The following is a 23,189-nucleotide window of genomic DNA, read 5'->3' as shown; positions in this document are numbered from 1 at the left end:
GACCGACTCCTGCCTGCACCTAGAGTATTAAGTTCATAAAGAACAGAGTAACGCATTAAAAAAGATGGCATGATGTAGAGGGATAAACTCAAGCAATATGATATAAACCCCATATTTTTATCCTCGATGGCAACAATATAATACGTGCCTTGCTGCCCCTGCTGTCACTGGGAAAGGACACCGTAAGATTGAACCCAAAGCTAAGCACTTCTCCTATTGCAAGAAAGATCAATCTAGTAGGCCAAACCAAACTGATAATCCGAAGAGACTTGCAAAGATAACCAATCATACATAAAAGAATTCAGAGAAGATTCATTTATTTCTCATAGATAAACTTGATCATAAACCCACAATTCATCTGATCTCGACAAACACACCGCAAAAAGAGTTACATCGAATAGATCTCCAAGAAGATCGAGGAGAACTTTGTATTGAGATTCAAAGAGAGAGAAGAAGCCATCTAGCTAATAACTATGGACCCGAAGGTCTGTGGTAAACTACTCACAACTCATCGGAGAGGCCTTGGAGATGATGTAGAGGCCCTCCGTGTTCGATTCCCCCTTCGACGGAGCACCGGCGAAGGCTCCAAGATGGGATCTCATGGATACAGAAGGTTGCGGCAGTGGAAATAGTTTTTCGTGGTGCTCCTGGATGTTTTCGGCGTACGTGGATATATATATGTGGAAGAAGTATGTCGGTTGACGCACGAGGGGCCCACGAGGGTGGGGGGCGCACCCACCCCCTTAGGGCGCACCGGGCACCCTCGTGGCCGCCTCGTTCGCTGCTTGACGTCCACTCCAAGTCTCCTGGATTGCGTTTGTTCCAAAAAGATTGCTCCCTAAGGTTTCATTCCGTTTGGACTCCGTTTGATATTCCTTTTCTTCGAAACACTGAAATAGGCAAAAAACAACAATTCGGGCTAGGCCTCCGGTGAGTAGGTTAGTCCCAAAAATGATATAAAAGTGTAAGTAAAGCCCATAAACATCCAAAACGGGTAATATAAAAGCATGGAACAATCAAAAATTATAGATACGTTCGAGACGTATCAAGCATCCCCAAGCTTAATTCCTGCTCGTCCTGCTTAATTCCTGTACATTGGAGACGTATCACGGCGAGGTCGGCGCGCGGCTGTGGCACGCGCGGGCGGTGCAGTGGCGAGCTCGGGACGGGGCTGGGGTGCGCGTGCGAGGCAGGGCCATGGCGAGTGAGGGAGTCCTGGATTAAGGGGTCCTCGGACAGCCGAACTATATGTATATGCCGGACTGTTGGGCTATGAAGATACAAGATAGAAGACTTCATCCCGTGTCCGGATGGGACTCTCCTTTGCGTGGACGGCAAGCTTGGCAGTTAGGATATGAAGATTCCCTTCTCTGTAACCGAATCTATGTAACCCTAGCCTCCTCCGATGTCTATATAAATTGGAGGGTTTAGTCCGTAGGACAAGAACAATCATAATCATAGGCTAGCTTCTAGGGTTTAGCCTTTACGATCTCGTGGTAGATAACCTCTTGTAATACTCATATCATCAAGATCAATCAAGCAGGAACTAGGGTATTACCTCCATCGAGAGGGCCCGAACCTAGGTAAACATTGTGTCCCCCGCCTCATGTTACCATTAGCCTTAGACGCACAGTTCGGGACCCCCTACCCAAGATCCGCCGGTTTTGACACCGACATTGGTGCTTTCACTGAAAGTTCCACTGTGTCGTCACCATAAGGCTTGATGGCTCCTTCAATCATCCACAACAACGCAATCCAGGGTGAAATTTTTCTCCCCGAACATATTTTCATATTTGGTGGCTTCGCACTGCGTGCCAACTCGCTTGGCCATCTGGAGCAGATCGACAGTTACGCCCCTGGCCATCAGGTCAGGTTTGGAAGCTTGAACTACACCGCCGACATCCGCGGAGACTTGATGTTCAATGAATTCGGGCCCATGACAGCCGCGCCCTACCTCCATGATGAATATGACCTAAATCTATCATCAAACTGTGTGCATGAGATAGCGCCTGTAATCGCTCTGGCTCTAGATCCAGAGCAGAGCGTGCCATCCAAAGACGGGAAGCTCAACCTCGCCACGGAGGCCGCATAATCAGCGACGCTAGAGCCGAACACAGACCTGACCTCTAACGAGGTCTGTGTCATCGGAACCTCAGACTCGTCTCCGGCCATCGGCTCCGAACCGCGTGTATCCGCACCCATCGAATCTGACCGGGAGCCGATTTTAGAGTTTAGCTCCGCGGACATCTTCCAACACTCACCTCTAGGCGATGTGTTAAACTCATTAAAGTCTCTCTCCTTGTCAGGAGATTCTTGGCCGAACTATGTCCGACTTGAGTGGTAAGTGGACGACGAAGAACTTCGTTACCCACCCACCACCTACTTGATAGCCACTGTCGACAATTTGACCGACATGCTTGATTTCAACTCTGAAGACATCAATGGTATGGACGACAATGCCGGAGAAGAACGAGAACCACCACCCATAGGGCGCTGGACAGCCACCTCCTCATATGACATATACACGGTGGATTCACCCAAAGAAGACAATGGCGATGACAAAAAAGGATCCAGTTGAGGATAAAACTCCTGGAAAGTAGCCAAAGCGCCGACATCAATGGCGCCGCTCGAAACCACGCCATGGTAAAAATAGCGATACCGGCACGAGAGGGAGTAACACCCCGGACGACGCTAAAGACAAAGAAGAAACCACAGACCCAACAATGGAGCAGGACGAGCAATGGCGAGGAGATTGAAGAAGTAGAAGCAACGACTTAAAGCCGCACAGGATACGCTCAATAATAAATGGAATGAAGTGTTCGACACTGAGGAAAAATACGGCGGTAATCGCCAAACAAATAGCTACCCCAAACGCAAACTGCTGCCCGAATTCGATGATGATGCTATTGCGCCCATACCGCTGAATAACAATACGACCGATCAACCGGGCCGACCACCTCGTACTCGAGATAGAGCGGCTAATAACTCCGCACACCCCCTCCTCATAAAGGAAAGGAGGTCGCAACCTAGAACCAGAAACATGATTTACGACAAAAGGGCTGGCTGAACCAGGTCCATTTATGGATTCATGGAACGCGTTCCCACACATGATCAGGGCCATCAAACCAAATATGCAGGTAACTTACCAGTTCGGAACCAACACCGAACACTGCAACCGTCGGGCCCGCACCGCGACACAACCAAATATAGGGGTGCTGCACACCCCTTGTGCTTCACCGATGAGGTGCTGGATCATGAATTTCCAGAAGGGTTCAAACCCGTGAATATCGAGGCATACGACGGAACGCGATAGACCCTGCGGTCTAGATAGAAAACTTTATTCTTCACATCCACATGGCTCGCGGAGACGAGCTCCACGCCATCAAATACCTACCCCTCAAACTAAAAGGACCAGCTTAGCACTAGCTGAAAAGCCTCCCCGAAAATTCCATCGGAAGCTGGGAGGAACATGAGGACACTTTCAGGGCCAATTTCCAAGGGACCTATGTCCGACCTTCGGATGCAAACGATCTAAGTCATATAACCCAACAACCCGGAGAGTCAACCCGTAAGCTTTGGAACCGATTTCTCACTAAGAAGAACCAAATCGTCGACTATCCGGACGCTGAAGCCTTAGCAGCTTTCAAACACAGTGTTCGGGATGAATGGCTGGCCAGACACCTAGGCCAGGAAAAGCCAAGGACAATGGCAGCCTTAACTACACTCATGACCCGCTTTTGCGCAGGAGAGGACAGCTGGTTGGCCTGTAGCAACACCAGCGATCCTGGCACATCCGAAGTCAAGGATGGCAATGAAAAGCCATGACACAATAAAAAAATGTCGGAACAATGGAGAAAGCCCGGACAATACAGTGGTAAACGCCGGATTCAGGGGCTCCAGACCCGGTCAACGGAAAAAGTCACTTAAAGGCAGCAGAGATGGTCCATCTAACCTAGATAAAATTCTCGAAAGGTCCTGCCAGATTCATGGCACCCCCGACAAACCAGCCAATCATACCAACAGAGAATGTAGGGTCTTCAAGCAGGCCAGCAAGCTCAACGCTGAACACAAGGGGAAGGGACCACAAAGCGAAGATGAGGACGAATCTCGCCAGCCAAATATGGGGGCACAAAAGAAATTTCCATCGGAGGTCAAAACAGTGAACATGATTTATGTCACTCATATCCCAAAGAGGGAGCGCAAAAGCGCACTTAGAGACGTGTATGCTATAGAGCCTGTCACCCCCAAATTCAAACCCATGGTCGGCCTGTCCGATCACCTTCGATCACAGGGATCATCCGACTAGTATCCGTCATGGGGGCTTGGCTGCCTTAGTGCTCGACCCAATAATTGACGGATACCACCTCACCCGAGTCCTCATGGACGGCGGCAGTAGTCTCAATCTGATATATCAAGACACTGTCCGTAAGATGGGGATAGACCCATCAAGAATCAAGCAAAGCAGCACTACCTTTAAAGGAGTAATAATAGGCATAGAGGCCTGCTACACAGGCACCCTAACATTGGACGTCGTCTTCGGCTCTCCCGAAAACTTTCAAAGCAAGGAGCTAATCTTCGACATTGCTCCATTCTGAAGTGGCTATCACGCACTACTCGGATGAACGGCCTTTGCCCGTTTTAATGCAATCCCGCACTATGCTTATCTTAAGCTCAAGATGCCCGGACCGTGTGGCGTTATCACGGTGAGCGGAAGTACAGAGCATTCTCTTCGTACAGAAGAATACGCGGCCGCTCTAGTAGCCGAAGCTCGAAGCGGCCTTTTAAAGCCGAACAACTCATTGGTCCTCAAGACCGCAGACACAGCCAAACGTGTTCAGTGCACACTGATGCAACAAAGTGTAGCGTAAGTATTTCCCTCAGTTTTGAGAACCAAGGTATCAATCCAGTAGGAGGCTCCTCAAAAGTCCCACGCACCTACACAAACAAACTGAGAACTCGCAACCAACGCAATAAAGGGGTTGTCAATCCCTTCATGGCCACTTGCGAAAGTGAGATCTAATAAAGATAGTATGATAAGATAAATATATTTTTGGTATTTTATAATATAGATGCAAAAAGTAAAGATGCAAATAAAGTAGATTGAAAGAAAATATGATAAGAGATAGACCTGGGGGCCATAGGTTTCACTAGAGGCTTCTCTCAAGATAGCATAAGTATTACGGTGGGTGAAAAAATTACTGCGGAGCAATTGATAGAAAAGCGCATAGTTATGAGATTATCTAGGCATGATCATGTATATAGGCATCACGTCCATAACAAGTAGACCGACTCCTGCCTGCATCTACTACTATTACTCCACACATCAACCGACTCCTGCCTGCATCTAGAGTATTAAGTTCATAAGAACAGAGTAACGCATTAAGCAAGATGACATGATGTAGAGGGATAAACACATGCAATATGTTATAAACCCCATCTTGTTATCCTCGATGGCAACAATACAATACGTGTCTTGCAACCCTTTCTGTCACTGGGTAAGAACACCGCAAGATTGAACCCAAAGCTAATCACTTCTCCCATGGCAAGAAAGATCAATCTAGTAGGACAAACCAAACTAATAATTCGAAGAGACTTGCAAAGATAACTCAATCTTACATAAAAGAATTCAGAGAAGATTCAAATATTATTCATAGATAAACTTGATCATAAACCCACAATTCATCGGATCTCGACAAACACACCGCAAAAAGAGATTACATCGAATAGATCTCCACAAGAGAGGGGGAGAACATTGTATTGAGATCCAAAAAGAGAGAAGAAGCCATCTAGCTAATAACTATGGACCCATAGGTCTGTGGTAAACTACTCACAACTCATCGGAGGGGCAAGGATGTTGATGTAGAGGCCCTCCGTGGTTGCTTCCCCCTCCGGTAGAGTGCTGACAAGGGCTCCAAGATGGGATCTCGCGGATACAGAAGGTTACATCAGTGGAAATTGTGTTTCGTGGTGCTCCTGGATGTTTTCGGGCTACGTAGGCATATATAGGAGGAAGAAGTACGTCGGTGGCCGCCCATGGGGCCCACGAGACAGGGGGTGCGCCCTATAGGGGGGGGGGGGGCGCCCTCCTATCTCATGGGGCCCTTGGAGGCTTCTTGACTTGCACTCCAAGCTCTCTGGATCAGATTTGTTCCAAAAATAACGCTCCCCAAGGTTTCATTCCGTTTGGACTCCGTTTGATATTCCTTTTCTTCGAAATACTGAAATAGGCAAAAAAACAGCAATATGGGCTGGGCCTCCGGTTAGTAGGTTAGTCCCAAAAATGATATAAATGTGTGAAATAAAGCCCATAAACATCCAAAAGGGGTAATATAATAGCATGGAACAATCAAAAATTATAGATATGTTGGAGACGTATCAAGCATCCCCAAGCTTAATTCCTGCTCGTCCTCGAGTAGGTAAATGATAAAAAGAGAATTTTTGATGTGGTATGCTACCTAGCATAATTCATAATGTAATTTTCTTTATTGTGGCATTAATGTTTAGATCCAAATGAATACAAAATAAAAGTTCATATTGACATAAGAAATAGTAACACTTCAAGCATACTAATCAAAGTAATCATGTCTTCTCAAAATAACATGGCAAAAGAAAGTTCATCCCTACAAAATCATATAGTTAGGCTATGCTTCATTTTCGTCACACAAAGATGTTCCCAACTTCTATACCCCCGATGACAAGCCAAGCAATTGTTTCATACTTAAATAATCTCAAACTTTTTCAACCTTCACGCAATATATGAGCATGAGCCATGGATATAGCACTATGGGTGGAATAGAATATGATGATGGGGATTGTGTGGAGAAGACAAAAAAAAGAGAAAGTCTGACATTGACGAGGATAATCAACGGGCTATGGAGATGCCCATCAATTGATGTCAACATGAGGAGTAGGGATTGCCATGCAACGGATGCACTAGAGCTATGAATGCTCAACAAAAGAAAACTAGTGGGTGTGCATCCAACTTGCTTGCTCACGAAGACCTAGGGCATTTGAGGAAGCCCATCGTAGGAATATACAAGCCAAGTTCTATAATGAAAAAAATTCCCACTAGTATGAAAAAGACAACTTATGAGACTCACCATATGAAAAACATGGTGCTACTTTGAAGCACAATATATGAGACTCACTACATGAAGAACAAGGTGCTACTTTGAAGCACAAGTGTGGAAAAAGAGATAGTAACATTGCCCTTTTTATTTATTTCTTTTTTTTCTTCCTTTTTTTGGGCCTTTCATTTTTTTCTCTTGGCCTTTCTTCTATTTTTTTTCTTTTTTTTCTTTGGGCAATGCTCTAATAATGATGATCATCACACTTCTATTGATTACAACATAAGAATTACAGCTCGAAGCTAGAACAAGATATGACTCTATATGAATGCCTCCCGCGGTGTAACGGGATGGTGCAATGAATCAAGAGTGACATGTATGAAAAATAATGCTTGGTGGCTTTGTCACAAATACAATGTCAACTACATGATCATGCAATGGCAATATGACAAAAGTAAAGTATGTCATGAAAATGATGAATGGAACGGTGGAAAGTTGCATGGCAATATATCTCGGAATGGCTATGGAAATGCCATAATGGGTAGGTATGGTGGCTGTTTTGAGGAAGATATAAGGAGGTTTATGTGTGATAGAGTGTATCGTGTCATGGGGTTTGGATGCACCGGCGAAGTTTGCACCAACTCTCAAGGTGAGAAAGGGCAATGCACGGTACCGAAGAGGCTAGCAAAGGTGGAAGGGTAGAAGTGCGTATAATCCATGGACTCAGCATTAGTCAAAAGAACTCATATACTTATTGCAAAAATTTAGAACTCATAAAAAATTCAAGTACTACGCGCATGCTCCTAGGGGGATAGATTGGTAGGAAGAGACCATTGCTCGTCCCCGACCGCCACTCATAAGGATGCAAAGCCAAGTACACTTCATGTTTCAAATTTGCTACACAACTTTAACCATACGTGCATGCTACGGGACTTGCTAACTTCAACACAAGCATTCTTCGAATTCATAATCACCCAACTAGCATGACTTTAATATCACTACCTCCATATCTCAAAACAATTATCAAGTATCAAGTTGATCATAGCATCCAATTCACTTCCTATGATAGTTTTTATTATACCCAACTTGGATGCTCATCATTCTAGGACCAACTTTATGATAATAGAAAATACCATGCTGTTCTAAAAGACTCTCAAAATAATATAAGTGAAACATGAGAGACTAGCAATTTCTTCAAAATTAAGACACCACCGTGCTCTAAAAGATATAAGTGAAGCACTAGAGCAAAAACTATAAAGCTCAAAAGATATAAGTGAAGCACATAGAGCATTCTAGCAAATTCTATTCAAATAGGCTTCTCCCAAAAGGTTTGTATAGCAAGGATGATTGTGGTAAACTAAAAAGCAAAGACTAATATAATACACGACGCTCCAAGCAAAACACATATCATGTGGCGAATAAAAATATAGCTCCAAGTAAAGTTACCAATGAACGAAGATGAAAGACGGGATGCCTTCCCGGGGCATCCCCAAGCTTAGGATTTTTGCTATTATTGAATATCTTGGGGTGCCATAAGCATCCCCAAGCTTAGGCTCTTGCCACTCCTTATTCCATAGTCCATAAAAGCTTTACCCAAAACTTGAAAACTTCACAACACAAAACTCAACAGGAAATCTTATAAGCTCCGTTAGTGAAAGAAAACAAAACCACCACATAAGGTACTGCAATGAACTCATTATTTATTTAATTTGGTGTTAAACCTACTGTATTCCAACTTCTTTATGGTTCATAGACTGAATTACTAGCCATAGATGCATTGAAATAAGCAAACAACACATGAAAAACAGAATCTGTCAAAAACAGAACAGTCTGTAGCAATCTGTAACTAACGCAAACTTATGGAAATCTAAAAATCCTACCAAAATAGGAAGTCCTGGAAAATTTGTCTATTGAACAGAAGAAAGAATAATCAACGCAAAATCATGTTCCTGTGAATTAACAAAATTATATTCGTGCGCGCAAAGTTTCTGTTTTTCAGCAGAATCAAATCAACTATCATCGTAGGTTATCCTATAGGTTCTACTTGGCACAAACACTAATTAAAAGATAAAAACACATCTAAACAGAAGGTAGATGAAAGATTTATTACTAAACAGGAGCAAAAACAAAAAACATAAAGAAAATTGGGTTGCCTCCCAACTAGCGCTATTGTTTAACGCCCCTAGCTAGGCATAAAAAGCAAAGATAGATCTAACGAGTGCCATCTTTGGCACTAGATTCATAAGTAGCACGCATGATAGATTCATAAGGTAATTTGACTTTCTTTCTTGGAAAGTGCTCCATGGCTTTCTTTAATGGAAATTGGAATCTAATATTTTTTTGACAGAAAGACTGTAAGGGAACCCCCTACAGTATAATTGGTGCAACAAACCCAAATTGCAAGTACCATGCCTTGAACCTGGGTGGGTGGGAAGGCATCAGCCCCTTCCCACCACTAGGCTATGCCTTAGTCTGCAATTGGAATCTAATATTCCCTTCCTTCATATCAATAATCGCACCAATCATTCTAAGGAAAGGTCTACCAAGAATAATAGGGCAAGAAAGATTGCAATCTATATCAAGAACGATAAAATCTACGGGCACCAAATTTCTATTTGCAACAATAAGGACATCATTGATCCTTCCCATAGGCTTTTCAATGGTGGAATCCGCAAGGTGCAAATTTAAAGAGCAATCATCAAGATCAAGGAAACCTAGAATATCACATAAAGTTTTCGGAATCGTGGAAACACTAGCACCCAAATCACACAAAGCAAAACACTCATAATCTTTAATTTTAATCTTTATAGTAGGCCCCCACTTATCATTAAGTTTTCTAGGTATAGAAACTTCCAAATTAAGTTTTTCATCATAAGATTGCATCAAGGCATCAACAATATGTTTGGCAAAAGCTTTGTTTTGACTATAAGCATGAGGAGAATTAACAACGGATTGCAACAAGGAAATACACCCTTTTAAAGAACAATTATCGTAATCAAATTCCTTGAAATCCGAGATAGTAAGTTCAACATTATTAGAAGTTGAGGATTCTCCAATCTCACTTTTACCAAATTTAACATCAAGATCTAAAGACTCCGAATTTTTGGGACGCCTTCTAGGCAAAGTGGATTCGTCATCACTCCCATAATCATCAAAATTCATATTGCAAAACATAGATCTAATCAGAGACGCATCAATCACTTTAAGATCCTCATCATTATTTTCATGAAGACTAGAAGAACACGCTTTTATAAAGCTTTCTCTTTTAGCCGCAATCTAGCGGTTCTTTCCTTGCACTCGTCAATGGAAATTCTCATTACTTTGAGAGACTCATTGATATCATGCTTAGGAGAAGAAGATCCAAGTTTAAGAGAATTAACATCAAGCGAAAGTCTATCAATGTTCCTAGCCAAATCATCAACTTTAAGCAATTTTTCTTCAAGCAAGGCATTAAAATTCTTTTGAGAAATCATAAATTCTTTCACACTATTCTCAAAATCAGAGGGCATCTTATTAAAATTACCGTAAGAATTATTGTAGGAATTTCCATAATTATTAGAGGGATTACTAGGGAATGGTCTAGCATTAAAATTTCCTCTATAAACATTGTTTCCAAAACTATTCCTACCAACAAAATTCACATCCATAGATTCATTATTATTCTCAATCAAGGAAGACAAAGGCATATCATTGGGATCAAGAGGAGTATTTTTAGTAGCAAACATCTTCATAAGTTCATCCATCATTCCACTCAAAACATTGATTTCTTCTATAGCATGCACTTTTTTACTAGAAGATCTTTCGGTGTGCCGTTGAGAATAATTAGCCATGATATTATCAAGCAATTTTGTAGCATCTCCTAACGTGATTTCCATAAAGGTGCCTCCCGCGGCCGAGTCTAAGAGATTCCTAGAAGCAAAGTTCAAACCGGCATAAAAATTTTGTATGATCATCCATAAATTCAAACCATGAGTACGGCAATTGCGAAGCATCAATTTCATTCTTTCCCAAGATTGGGCAACATGCTCATGATCAAGTTGTTTAAAATTCATAATATCATTCCTAAGAGTGATGATCTTAGCGGAAGGAAAATACTTAGAGATAAAAGCATCTTTGCACTTGTTCCAAGAATCAATACTATTTTTAGGCAAAGACGAAAACCAAACTTTAGCACGATCTCTAAGTGAAAACGGAAATAACTTCAATTTGACAATATTGTTATCTGCATCTTTCTTCTTTTGCATATCACACAAATCAACAAAATTGTTTAGATGAGTAGCGGCATCTTCACTAGGAAGGCCGGCGAATTGATATTTCATAACAAGATTCAACAAAGCGGTATTGATTTCACAAGACTCAACATCATTAAGAGGAGCAATCGGAGTACTAAGGAAATCATTATTATTGGTATTCGAGAAGTCACACAACTTGGTATTATCTTGTGCCATGGCAACAAGTAATCCAACACACAAGCAATCAGAAAAATGGCAAGCGGAAAAGAGAGGAGGAGATTGGGAAAGAGAGGGCGAATAAAACGACAAGGGTGAAGTGGGGGAGAGGAAAACGAGAGGCAAATGGCAAATAATGTAAATGCGAGGGAGATCGGTTTGTGATGGGTACTTGGTATGTCTTGACTTGAGCGAAGACCTCCCCGGAAACGGCGCCAGAAATCCTTCTTGCTACGTCTTGAGCTTGTGTTGGTTTTCCTTGAAGAGGAGAGGGTGATGCAGCAAAGTGTAGCGTAAGTATTTCCCTCAGTTTTGAGAACCAAGGTATCAATCCAGTAGGAGGCTCCTCAAAAGTCCCACGCACCTACACAAACAAACTGAGAACTCGCAACCAACGCAATAAAGGGGTTGTCAATCCCTTCACGACCACTTGCGAAAGTGAGATCTAATAAAGATAGTATGATAAGATAAATATATTTTTGGTATTTTATAATATAGATGCAAAAAGTAAAGATGCAAATAAAGTAGATTGAAAGCAAATATGATAAGAGATAGACCTGGGGGCCATAGGGTTCACTAGAGGCTTCTCTCAAGATAGCATAAGTATTACGGTGGGTGAACAAATTACTGTCGAGCAACTGATAGAAAAGCGCATAGTTATGAGATTATATAGGCATGATCATGTATATAGGCATCACGTCCATAACAAGTAGATCGACTCCTGCCTGCATCTACTACTATTACTCCACACATCGACCGACTCCTGCCTGCATCTAGAGTATTAAGTTCATAAGAACAGAGTAAAGCATTAAGCAAGATGACATGATGTAGAGGGATAAACACATGCAATATGATATAAACCCCATCTTGTTATCCTAGATGGCAACAATATGATACGTGTCTTGCAACCCTTTCTGTCACTGGGTAAGAACACCGCAAGATTGAACCCAAAGCTAAGCACTTCTCCCATGGCAAGAAAGATCAATCTAGTAGGCTAAACCAAACTGATAATTCAAAGAGATTTGCAAAGATAACTCAATCATACATAAAAGAATTCAGAGAAGATTCAAATATTATTCATAGATAAACTTGATCATAAACCCACAATTCATCGGATCTTGACAAACACACCGCAAAATGAGATTACATCGAATAGATCTCCACAAGAGAGGGGGAGAACATTGTATTGAGATCCAAAAAGAGAGAAGAAGCCATCTAGCTAATAACTATGGACCTGTAGGTCTGTGGTAAACTACTCACAACTCATCGGAGGGGTAAGGATGTTGATGTAGAGGCCCTCCGTGGTTGCTTCCCCCTCCGGCAGAGTGCCGACAAGGGCTCCAAGATGGGATCTCGCGGATACAGAAGGTTACGGTGGTGGAAATTGTGTTTCGTGGTGCTCCTGGATGTTTTCGGGGTACGTAGGCATATATAGGAGGAAGAAGTACGTCGGTGGCCGCCCGAGGGGCCCACGAGACAGGGGGGCGCGCCCTACAGGGGGGGGGCTCCTATATCATGGGGCCCTCGGAGGCTTCTTGACTTGCACTCCAAGCTCTCCGGATCAGATTTGTTCCAAAAATAATGCCCCCGAAGGTTTCATTCCGTTTGGACTCCGTTTGATATTCCTTTTCTTCGAAATACTGAAATAGGCAAAAAAACAGCAATATGGGCTGGGCCTCTGGTTAATAGGTTAGTCCCAAAAATGATATAAATGTGTAAAATAAAGCCCATAAACATCCAAAAGGGGTAATATAATAGCATGGAACAATCAAAAATTATAGATACGTTGGAGACGTATCACACACCTACGTGTAAAAGCTCAGATAAACATGTGCTTGTTTAGCAGCCCTGCCCCCATATATCGCCCCATAAGAAGACTGTACATATTTTCCCGTATACATAAATATACACTCAAAATTCCTTGGGTAGCGCTGGGGGCACCCTGCACATAAGAAGTCTATAGTTCAGCTTGACCCTATTCGGACTCAAGAAGCTACAGTCACGGTTCATCAAAACCAACAAACTATACCCACGGCCGTACCAGATTCTTTCACCTGGTTCTTTCTTTTTTACAGATAGGCCATCATGATATACCCTTCAAGGATATTGCACAACGGAGACAAAGGCGCAGACGTGCAGCAGGGCCCCGTTTCGAGGTCTCTGTTTAGATTAAGACCCTGTGTAAACCTTTTTTTATTATTATCTCTTGTTGTTTCATACCCTCCTGGCATATAAAACGCCTAGGAAAGATATCGGCAGTACTTGCGAACTTACGATTTGCCGTACTAAAATGGATGTTATAGAAGCAGCCAGCAGTGTGCTTTGAGAACTATATTCTCGCCACAGGCGCTCTCTCATCACGTCGGGCGTAGCACGTGCCTTGAATTCAGGGTTCATTACCGGGGGCTGTACCCAGCCCGGTATATATTAAAAAGTCCGAATACCTTCAGGAGTGTTCGGCGTTGCGAGTTTTGGCCTTATATGCATCAGCTCCGAATCATGTCTTGGGTCAATAGTTGGGTTTGCCCGGCTCCTGTGCTTGCTACTTTACGTTCCGTTCTATCGGCTAAGGCGGCCAAGGGAGAACTACTGTGATTGTGCCCTGGTTCATCCGGACGAGCACCTCAGTAGAGAAAGCTGAAAACTGACTGTCATGATAAGGCGAGAGCTGGTCAACCACTCGATGACTCAGCGGAATCTTCATGATTCCTCCGCATTAACGAAGGACCGGTTTCCTGGTCATGTATGTAAACGCACCATATTCGGATAAACACGGACATACCACGTGCTATATAGTAGCCCCACCGTCAAACTCCTATGGCTAAGTGAAAGTGTTAAAGCTCTATAGTCCGATTGCCTAGTTCGTCGCACTAACACCCCCTTAACGGACCAAGACATTGGGTCAAGTGTGATCAAGTGCTTTTCCGAACACCCCTGCGTTATGCGCGAGGGGGCTGAAGCTGACGACTGCAAACTTTCAGGTTATATACATATATACATAAACAGCCGCACAGGAGGCACTAGAATACTTTACGGGCAAAAGTATAAACACAGCCTTCATTATCATAAGCATTGTTTTTACAATTCGGATGCATGTTACTCGAACATAATATTCTTCGAGCACTGACCCTCTATCAAGCGGGCACCCTCTAATACTTCTTCAAATATTGATCTGGTGTGTCCTGACCCCCGGGCGGACCCCCTGTGGCAATATCGGTGGCCTTCATCTTCGCCCAATACGTCTTCACATGGGCAAGGGCCATCTTTGCACCTTCTATGCATGTTGACCGCTTGACAGCGTCGATATGCGACACCGCACAAACAAGTTGCTGCACTAAACCAAAATAACTATTCGCAGTTGGTCCCCCAGGCCATAGCCGGTCCACGACAGCCTTCATGGCAAGTCCGGATATCCTGTGGAGCTCTGCCCATTCGGCCATCTGCTCATTCAATAGCAGCGAATGCCTTGGCATGCTAAGCTGCGACCAGAAAAGCCATTCCACTTCATGGCCTTCTTGGGCCTGGAAAAACTACGTCGCATCAGAAGCACTCTTCGACAAGTCCAAATATGCATCCAGAGAACTCCACATTTGATCAAGCGGGGCATACTTCGGATCACCGAACTTAGTTCGTAATAAAAAAGGCTTCCTAGCCACGATCTCCCTGGCTTGCCGGATCTCTTCCCGTGCCGCTCTGGCCTCTGACCAGGTTTCCTTTGCCGCTTGTAAGACCTTCTCAAGGTCAGCCGCTTTTTCTTTGGTCTCTTTCTTAAGATGTGCATATTGGCTAGCGGCATCCCTTAGCTCAAGCGCCATGTTGGATATTTTCTCCTCACTCAGGCGATGAGCAGCCTGTTCAGCTTTTAATTCACCAACTGCCTTCTCGGCAGCCGCGTTGCTTATCCTGGCTTGCTCCTTGGCCCGGGCAAGCTCAGCCCGAAGGGTCTCCACGACGGCAGCACCATCTGCAGTCAAGCATACTATAAATTCCAGCATCATGCTCCTATTTATACTCACTGACTGCCCAAAAGACATACCTTGCGCCTCGTCAAGCCGCTTGTTCATGAGCGTGATGTCATCATCTGCCACATCAAGTTGCCGCTTCAGTTCGGCAAATTGGGCAGCCTGGGTAGTGGTTGGGGCTGCAGCCGCCTATGTAAAAATTAGCAAAGTTATTACCTGAGCATATTTATCTTTCGATCCTCTAATCGTCCCATTCAGAGGACAACCAGAGTCTCAGGGGATACTATCTTTACACAGTGCACATTGTGTTTTTGGTACAAAACAAGAGGCTACATTACGTACCTCAAAGCCTCTTAGCAGGCTCGTAAAGGCTTCATTCAATCCGCTTTTTGCGGACGAAATTCTCTCAATCACCGTACCCATTAAGGTACGATGTTCCTCTGAGATAGGCGTGATACGTCTCCAACGTATCTATAATTTTTGATTGCTCCATGCTACTTTATCTACTGTTTTGGACTATATTGGGCTTTATTTTCCACTTCTATATTATTTTTGGGACTAACCTATTAACCGGAGGCCCAGCCCAGAATTGCTATTTTTTGCCTATTTCAATATTTCGAAGAAACGGAATATCAAACGGAGTCCAAATGGAACGACACCTTCGAGAACGTGATTTTCTCACCGAGTGTGATCCAGGAGACTTGGACCCTACTCCAAGAAGCTTCCGAGGAGGTCACGAGAGTGGAGGGCGCCCCCTGGGCGCGCCCCCTACCTCGTGGGCCCCTTGGAGCTCCACCGACGTACTCCTTCCTCCTATATATACCTACATATCCCCAATAGACCAGACACGGAGCCAAAAACCTAATTCCACCGCCGCAACCTTCTGTATCCACGAGATCCCATCTTGGGGCCTGTTCCGGAGCTCCGACGGAGGGGGCATCCACCATGGAGGGCTTCTACATCATCACCATAGCCCCTCCGATGAAGTGTGAGTAGTTTACTTCAGACCTTCAGATCCATAGCTAGTAGCTAGATGGCTTCTTCTCTCTTTTTGGATCTCAATACAATGTTCTCCCCCTCTCTCATGGAGATCTATTCGATGTAATCTTCTTTTTGCGGTGTGTTTGTTGAGACCGATGAATTGTGGGTTTATGATCCAACTTATCTATGGAAAATATTTGATTCTTCTCTGAATTCTTTTATGTATGATTGAGTTATCTTTGCAAGTCTCTTCAAATTATCCGTTTGGTTTGGCCAACTAGATTGGTAGTTCTTGCAATGGGAGAAGTGCATGGCTTTGGGTTCAATCTTGCGGTGTCCTTACTCAGTGACAGAAAGAGTTGCAAGGCACGTATTGTATTGTTGCCATTGAGGATAACAAGATGGGTTTTTTATCATATTGCATGAATTTATCCCTCTACATCATGTCATCTTGCTTAAGGCGTTACTCTGTTTTTAACTTAATACTCTAGATGCATGCTGGATAGCGGTCGATGAGTGGAGTAATAGTAGTAGATGCAGAATCGTTTCGATCTACTTGTCACGGACGTGATGCCTATATACATGATCATTGCCTAGATATGCTCATAACTATGCTCAATTTTGTCAATTGCTCAACAGTAATTTGTTCACCCACCGTAGAATACTTATGCTCTTGAGAGAAGCCACTAGTGAAACCTATGGCCCCCGGGTCTATTCTCATCATATCAATCTATATCACTTTATTTACTTGCTTTGTTTTACTCTGCCTTTACTTTTTTACTTTGCATCTATCTATCAAAAATACCAAAAATATTATCTCTATCAAATCTCACTCTCGTAAGTAACTGTGAAGGGATTGACAACCCCTAAGCGCTAGTTGCGAGTTGCTATCGTGTTCTGCAGGTACGAGGGACTTGCGCGTGACCTCCTACTGGATTGATACCTTGGTTCTCAAAAACTGAGGGAAATACTTACGCTACTGTGCTGCATCATCCTCTCCTCTTCGGGGAGAACCAATGCAAGCTCGAGACGTAGCAAGAAGAATTTCTGGCGCCGTTGCCGGGGAGGCTTACGCAAAAGTCAACATACCAAGTACCCATCGCAATCCCTATCTCTCGCATTACATTATTTGCCATTTGCCTCTCGTTTTCCTCTCCCCCACTTCACCCTTGCCATTTTATTCGCCCTCTCTTTCCCAATCTCCTCCTCCTTTCCCTTTTGTTTGCTTTCTTCCGCCTTACTTTTTCTACCTCTATGTCTGAAATTGGGGAGACTATCGTCGATATTGACAACAATGATAATACAGAAAATCCCGAGGCTCCGGCCGATGAACCTCCTATCTTGCATACCAAAAAGTTTCGAATCGGTAGTGGTAACATCATTGACAAAGGCGTTATTCAAGATTTCTTTACTTGTGTCGGTGCTTTACCTTCCATGGGCTGTTCTATTCTACATAGAACCAGTAGCCTTGCGGATGCTATAGCTATGCTTGTGGTTGAACTTGAAAGACAATTTATGCATATGCACCCTTGCATACAGAAAATTTTCTTAGAATTCTCCAATATTGAGAACTCTTCTATTAAGCGCGCAGTTACTATCTTTTTGGCTCACGAATTTAGATTTATCATAAGAGAAGTCAAAGAAATCTTTTCGCACTATAGGGTGGACGCCGGTCGTCCACCCATAGAAGCACTCCTCTATGATCAAGAGGAAATTAGATGTTTTCAATCTTCGAACTATGTCGCTTTCAATGAAAACCTTAGAAAAAAGGTCCCTATCAATGTCTTAGTTGATTGCATTAACGAGCTTAATAATGATTTTGCCCTTAGAAATAATGAGCTAGGATACTCCCTCGAGTATAAGCTCACAAGATTTTGCCAAAAGAATGCTTTCAGTGATGAAATAGTTGTGTACTATGAAGGGCCAAGGGAGGAACCCGTTCCTCCCGTGATTGATCTTGGGGATTTTTTTCCCGCTAAATTTAGCCCTTTTGATTATTTTTGCTTGCCTCAAAGGAAACTTGCTGCCGAACGTAGGGAATACGAGATGAGCTTTGAAGATCTATCTTATTATTACGGCACAACCTAGATCTATCCTTGCTTTTATGCCTAGCTAGGGGCGTTAAACGATAGCGCTTGTTGGGAGGCAACCCAATTTTATTTTGTGTTTTTTGTTTTTGCTTCTGTTTAGGAATAAATAATCCATCTACCTTCTGTTTGGATGTGGTTTTATGTTTTAATTAGTGTTTGTGCCAAGTAAGACCTATAGGATAACCTACGATGATAGTTGATTTGATTCTGCTGAAAAACAGAAACTTTAGCGCTCACGAGATTAGCTGCCATTTTTTACTGGAGAGTTCTTTTGCGTTGATTCTTTTTGCTGCTGATCAATAAACAAATTTTCCAGTACTTCCTATTTTGGTAGAATTTTTAGAGTTCTAGAAGTTTGCGTTAGTTACAGATTACTACAGACTATTATGTTTTTGACAGATTCTGTTTTTCGTGTGTTGTTTGCTTATTTTGATGAATCTATGGCTAGTAAATTAGTTTATAAACCATAGAGAAGTTGGAATACAGTAGATTTAACACCAATATAAATAAATAATGAGTTCATTACAGTACCTTGAAGTAGTCTTTTGTTTTCTTTCTCTAACGGAGCTCACGAGATTTCTGTTGAGTTTTGTGTTGTGAAGTTTTCATGTTTTGGGTGAATTCTTTTGATGGATTATGGAACAAGGAGTGGCAAGAGCCTAAGATTGGGGATGCCCATGGCACCCCCAAGATAATCCAAGGACACCAAAAAGTCAAAGCTTGGGGATGCCCCGGAAGGCATCCCCTCTTTCGTCCACTTCCATCGGTAATTTACTTGGAGCTATATTTTTATTCACCAACATGATATGTGTTTTGCTTGGAGCGTCTTGTATTATTTGTGTCTTTGCTTGTTAGTCTACCACAATCATCCTTGCTGTACACACCTTTTGAGAGAGCCATACATGATTTGGAATTTGTTAGAATACTCTATGTGCTTCACTTATATTTTTTGAGCTTGATAGTTTTGCTCATAGTGCTTCACTTGTATCTTTTGAGCGTGATAGTTTTTGCTCTAGTGCTTCACTTAGATCTTTTAGAGCATGGTGGTGGATTTGTTTTAAAGAAACTTGATCTCTCATGCTTCACTTAGATTATTTTGAGAGTCATTAATAGCATGGTAATTGGCTTAATGTTAATATACTTAGTGTTCAAGATATGTGAAACTTTCTTTTGAGTGAATTGAATACTAAGATAAATTTAATGCTTAATAATTGTTTTGAGATATGGAGGTAATAATATCAAAGTCGTGCTAGTTGAGTAGTTGTGAATTTGAGAAATACTTGTGTTGAAGTTTGTAAGTCCCGTAGCATGCACGTATGGGTAAAGTTGTGTAACAAATTTGAAGCATGAAGTGTACCTGGCTTGTGCATCCTTATGAGTGGCGGTCGGGGACGAGCGATGGTCTTTTCCTACCAATCTATCCCCCTAGAAGCATTGTGCGTAGTACTTGACTTTTGATGGCTTCTAATTTTTTGCAATAAGTATATGAGTTCTTTTGACTAATGTTGAGTCCATGGATTATACGCACTCTCACCTTTCCGCCGTTGCTAGCCTCTTCGGTACCGTGCATTGCCCTTTCTCACATTGAGAGTTGGTGCAAACTTCGCTGGTGCATCCAAACCCCGGGATATGATACGCTCTTTCACACATAAACCTCCTTATATCTTCCTCAAAACAGCCACCATACCTACCTATTATGGCATTTCCATAACCATTCCGAGATATATTGCCATGCAACTTTCCACCGTTCCGTTCATCATGACATACTTTACTTTTGTCATATTACCATTGCATGATCTTGTAGTTGACATCGTATTTGTGGAAAAGCCACCATGCATTATTTTTCATACATGTCACTCTTGATTTATTGCACCATCCCGGTACACCACCGGAGGCATTCATATAGAGTCATATCTTGTTCTAGCTTCGAGTTGTAATTGTTGAGTTGTAAGAAAAATAAAAGTGTGATGATCATCATTATTAGAGCATTGTCCCAAGTGAGGAAAGGATGATGGAGACTATGATTCCCCCACAAGTCGGGATGAGACTCCGGACGAAAAAAAGAGAGGCCAAAGAAGCCCAAAAAAAAGAGAGGCCATAAAAAAAGAGAAAAGGCCCAAATAAAAAAATGATGAGAGAAAAAGAGAGAAGGGACAATGTTACTATCCTTTTACCACACTTGTGCTTCAAAGTAGCACCTTGTTCTTCATGTAGTGAGTCTCATATAGTGTGCTTCAAAGTAGCACCTTGTTCTTCATGTAGTGAGTCTCATAAGTTTTCTTTTTATACTAGTGGGAATTTTTCATTATAGAACTTGGCTTGTATATTCCTACGATGGGCTTCCTCAAATGCCCTAGGTCTTCATGAGCAAGCAAGTTGGATGCACACCCACTAGTTTTCTTTTGTTGAGCATTCATAGCTCTAGTGCATCCGTTGCATGGCAATCCCTACTCCTCATGTTAACATCAATTGATGGGCATCTCCATAGCCCGTTGATTAGCCTCGTCAATGTGAGACTTTCTCTTTTTTGTCTTCTCCACACAATCCCCATCATCATATTCTATTCCACCCATAGTGCTATATCCATGGCTCGCGCTCATGTATTGCGCGAAGGTTGAAAAAGTTTGAGATTATTTGAGTATGAAACAATTGCTTGGATTGTCATCGGGGGTATAGAAGTTGGGAACATCTTTGTGTGACGAAAATGAAGCATAGCCTAACTATATGATTTTGTAGGGATGAACTTTCTTTGGCCATGTTATTTTGAGAAGACATGATTGCTTTGATTAGTATGCTTGAAGTATTATTATTTTTATGTCAATATGAACTTTTATCTTGAATCCTTCAGATCTGAATATTCATACCATGATTAAGAAGATTTACATTGAAATTATGCCAAAGTATCACTCCGCATCAAAAATTCTTTTTTATCATTTACCTACTCGAGGACGAGTAGGAATTAAGCTTGGGGATGCTTGATACGTCTCCAACGTATCTATAATTTTTGATTGCTCCATGCTACTTTATCTACTGTTTTGGACTATATTGGGCTTTATTTTCCACTTTTATATTATTTTTGGGACTAACCTATTAACCGGAGGCCCAGCCCAGAATTGCTGTTTTTTGCCTATTTCAGTATTTCGAAGAAACGGAATATCAAACGGAGTCCAAACGGAATGAAACCTTCGGGAACGTGATTTTCTCACCGAACGTGATCCAGGAGACTTGGACCCTACTCCAAGAAGCTTCCGAGGAGGTCACGAGGGTGGAGGGCGCGCCCCCCTGGGCGCGCCCCCCTACCTCGTGGGCCCCTCGGAGCTCCACCGACGTACTCCTTCCTCCTATATATACCTACGTATCCCCAATAGACCAGACACGGAGCCAAAAACCTAATTCCACCGCCGCAACCTTCTGTATCCACGAGATCCCATCTTGGGGCCTGTTCCGGAGCTCCGCCGGAGGGGGCATCCACCACGGAGGGCTTCTACAACATCACCATAGCCCCTCGATGAAGTGTGAGTAGTTTACTTCAGACCTTCGGGTCCATAGCTAGTAGCTAGATGGCTTCTTCTCTCTTTTTGGATCTCAATACAATGTTCTCCCCCTCTCTCGTGGAGATCTATTCGATGTAATCTTCTTTTTGCGGTGTGTTTGTTGAGACCGATGAATTGTGGGTTTATGATCCAACTTATCTATGGAAAATATTTGATTCTTCTCTGAACTCTTTTATGTATGATTGAGTTATCTTTGCAAGTCTCTTCGAATTATCCGTTTGGTTTGGCCAACTAGTTTGGTAGTTCTTGCAATGGGAGAAGTGCATGGCTTTGGGTTCAATCTTGCGGTGTCCTTACTCAGTGACAGAAAGAGTTGCAAGGCACGTATTGTATTGTTGCCATCAAGGATAACAAGATGGCGTTTTTATCATATTGCATGAATTTATCCCTCTACATCATGTCATCTTGCTTAAGGCGTTACTCTATTTTTAACTTAATACTCTAGATGCATGCTGGATAGCGGTCGATGAGTGGAGTAATAGTAGTAGATGCAGAATCGTTTCGATCTACTTATCACGGACGTGATGCCTATATACATGATCATTGCCTAGATATGCTCATAACTATGCTCAATTTTGTCAATTGCTCAACAGTAATTTGTTCACCCACCGTAGAATACTTATGCTCTTGAGAGAAGCCACTAGTGAAACCTATGGCCCCCGGGTCTATTCTCATCATATCAATCTATATCACTTTATTTACTTGCTTTGTTTTTACTTTGACTTTACTTTTTACTTTGCATCTATCTATCAAAAATACCAAAAATATTATCTCTATCAGATCTCACTCTCGTAAGTAACCGTGAAGGGATTGACAACCCCTAAGCGTTGGTTGCGAGTTGCTATCGTGTTGTGCAGGTACGAGGGACTTGCGCGTGACCTCCTACTGGATTGATACCTTGGTTCTCAAAAACTGAGGGAAATACTTATGCTACTGTGCTGCATCATCCTCTCCTCTTCGGGGAAAACCAACGCAAGCTCGAGACGTAGCAAGGCGCTTGCCGCAGAAGACCCGTCCATATGTCCGGCTGTATATCGGATGGTCTAGAACTTTTGTTGTTGGTCCCTCTAGGAGCCGAACACCCCGG

Source organism: Triticum aestivum, chromosome 2B (genome assembly GCF_018294505.1).
Source record: "Triticum aestivum cultivar Chinese Spring chromosome 2B, IWGSC CS RefSeq v2.1, whole genome shotgun sequence".
Taxonomy (NCBI): domain Eukaryota; kingdom Viridiplantae; phylum Streptophyta; class Magnoliopsida; order Poales; family Poaceae; genus Triticum; species Triticum aestivum.
The sequence above is the reverse complement of the archived record's forward strand: the minus strand, read 5'-3'. Positions refer to the sequence as shown.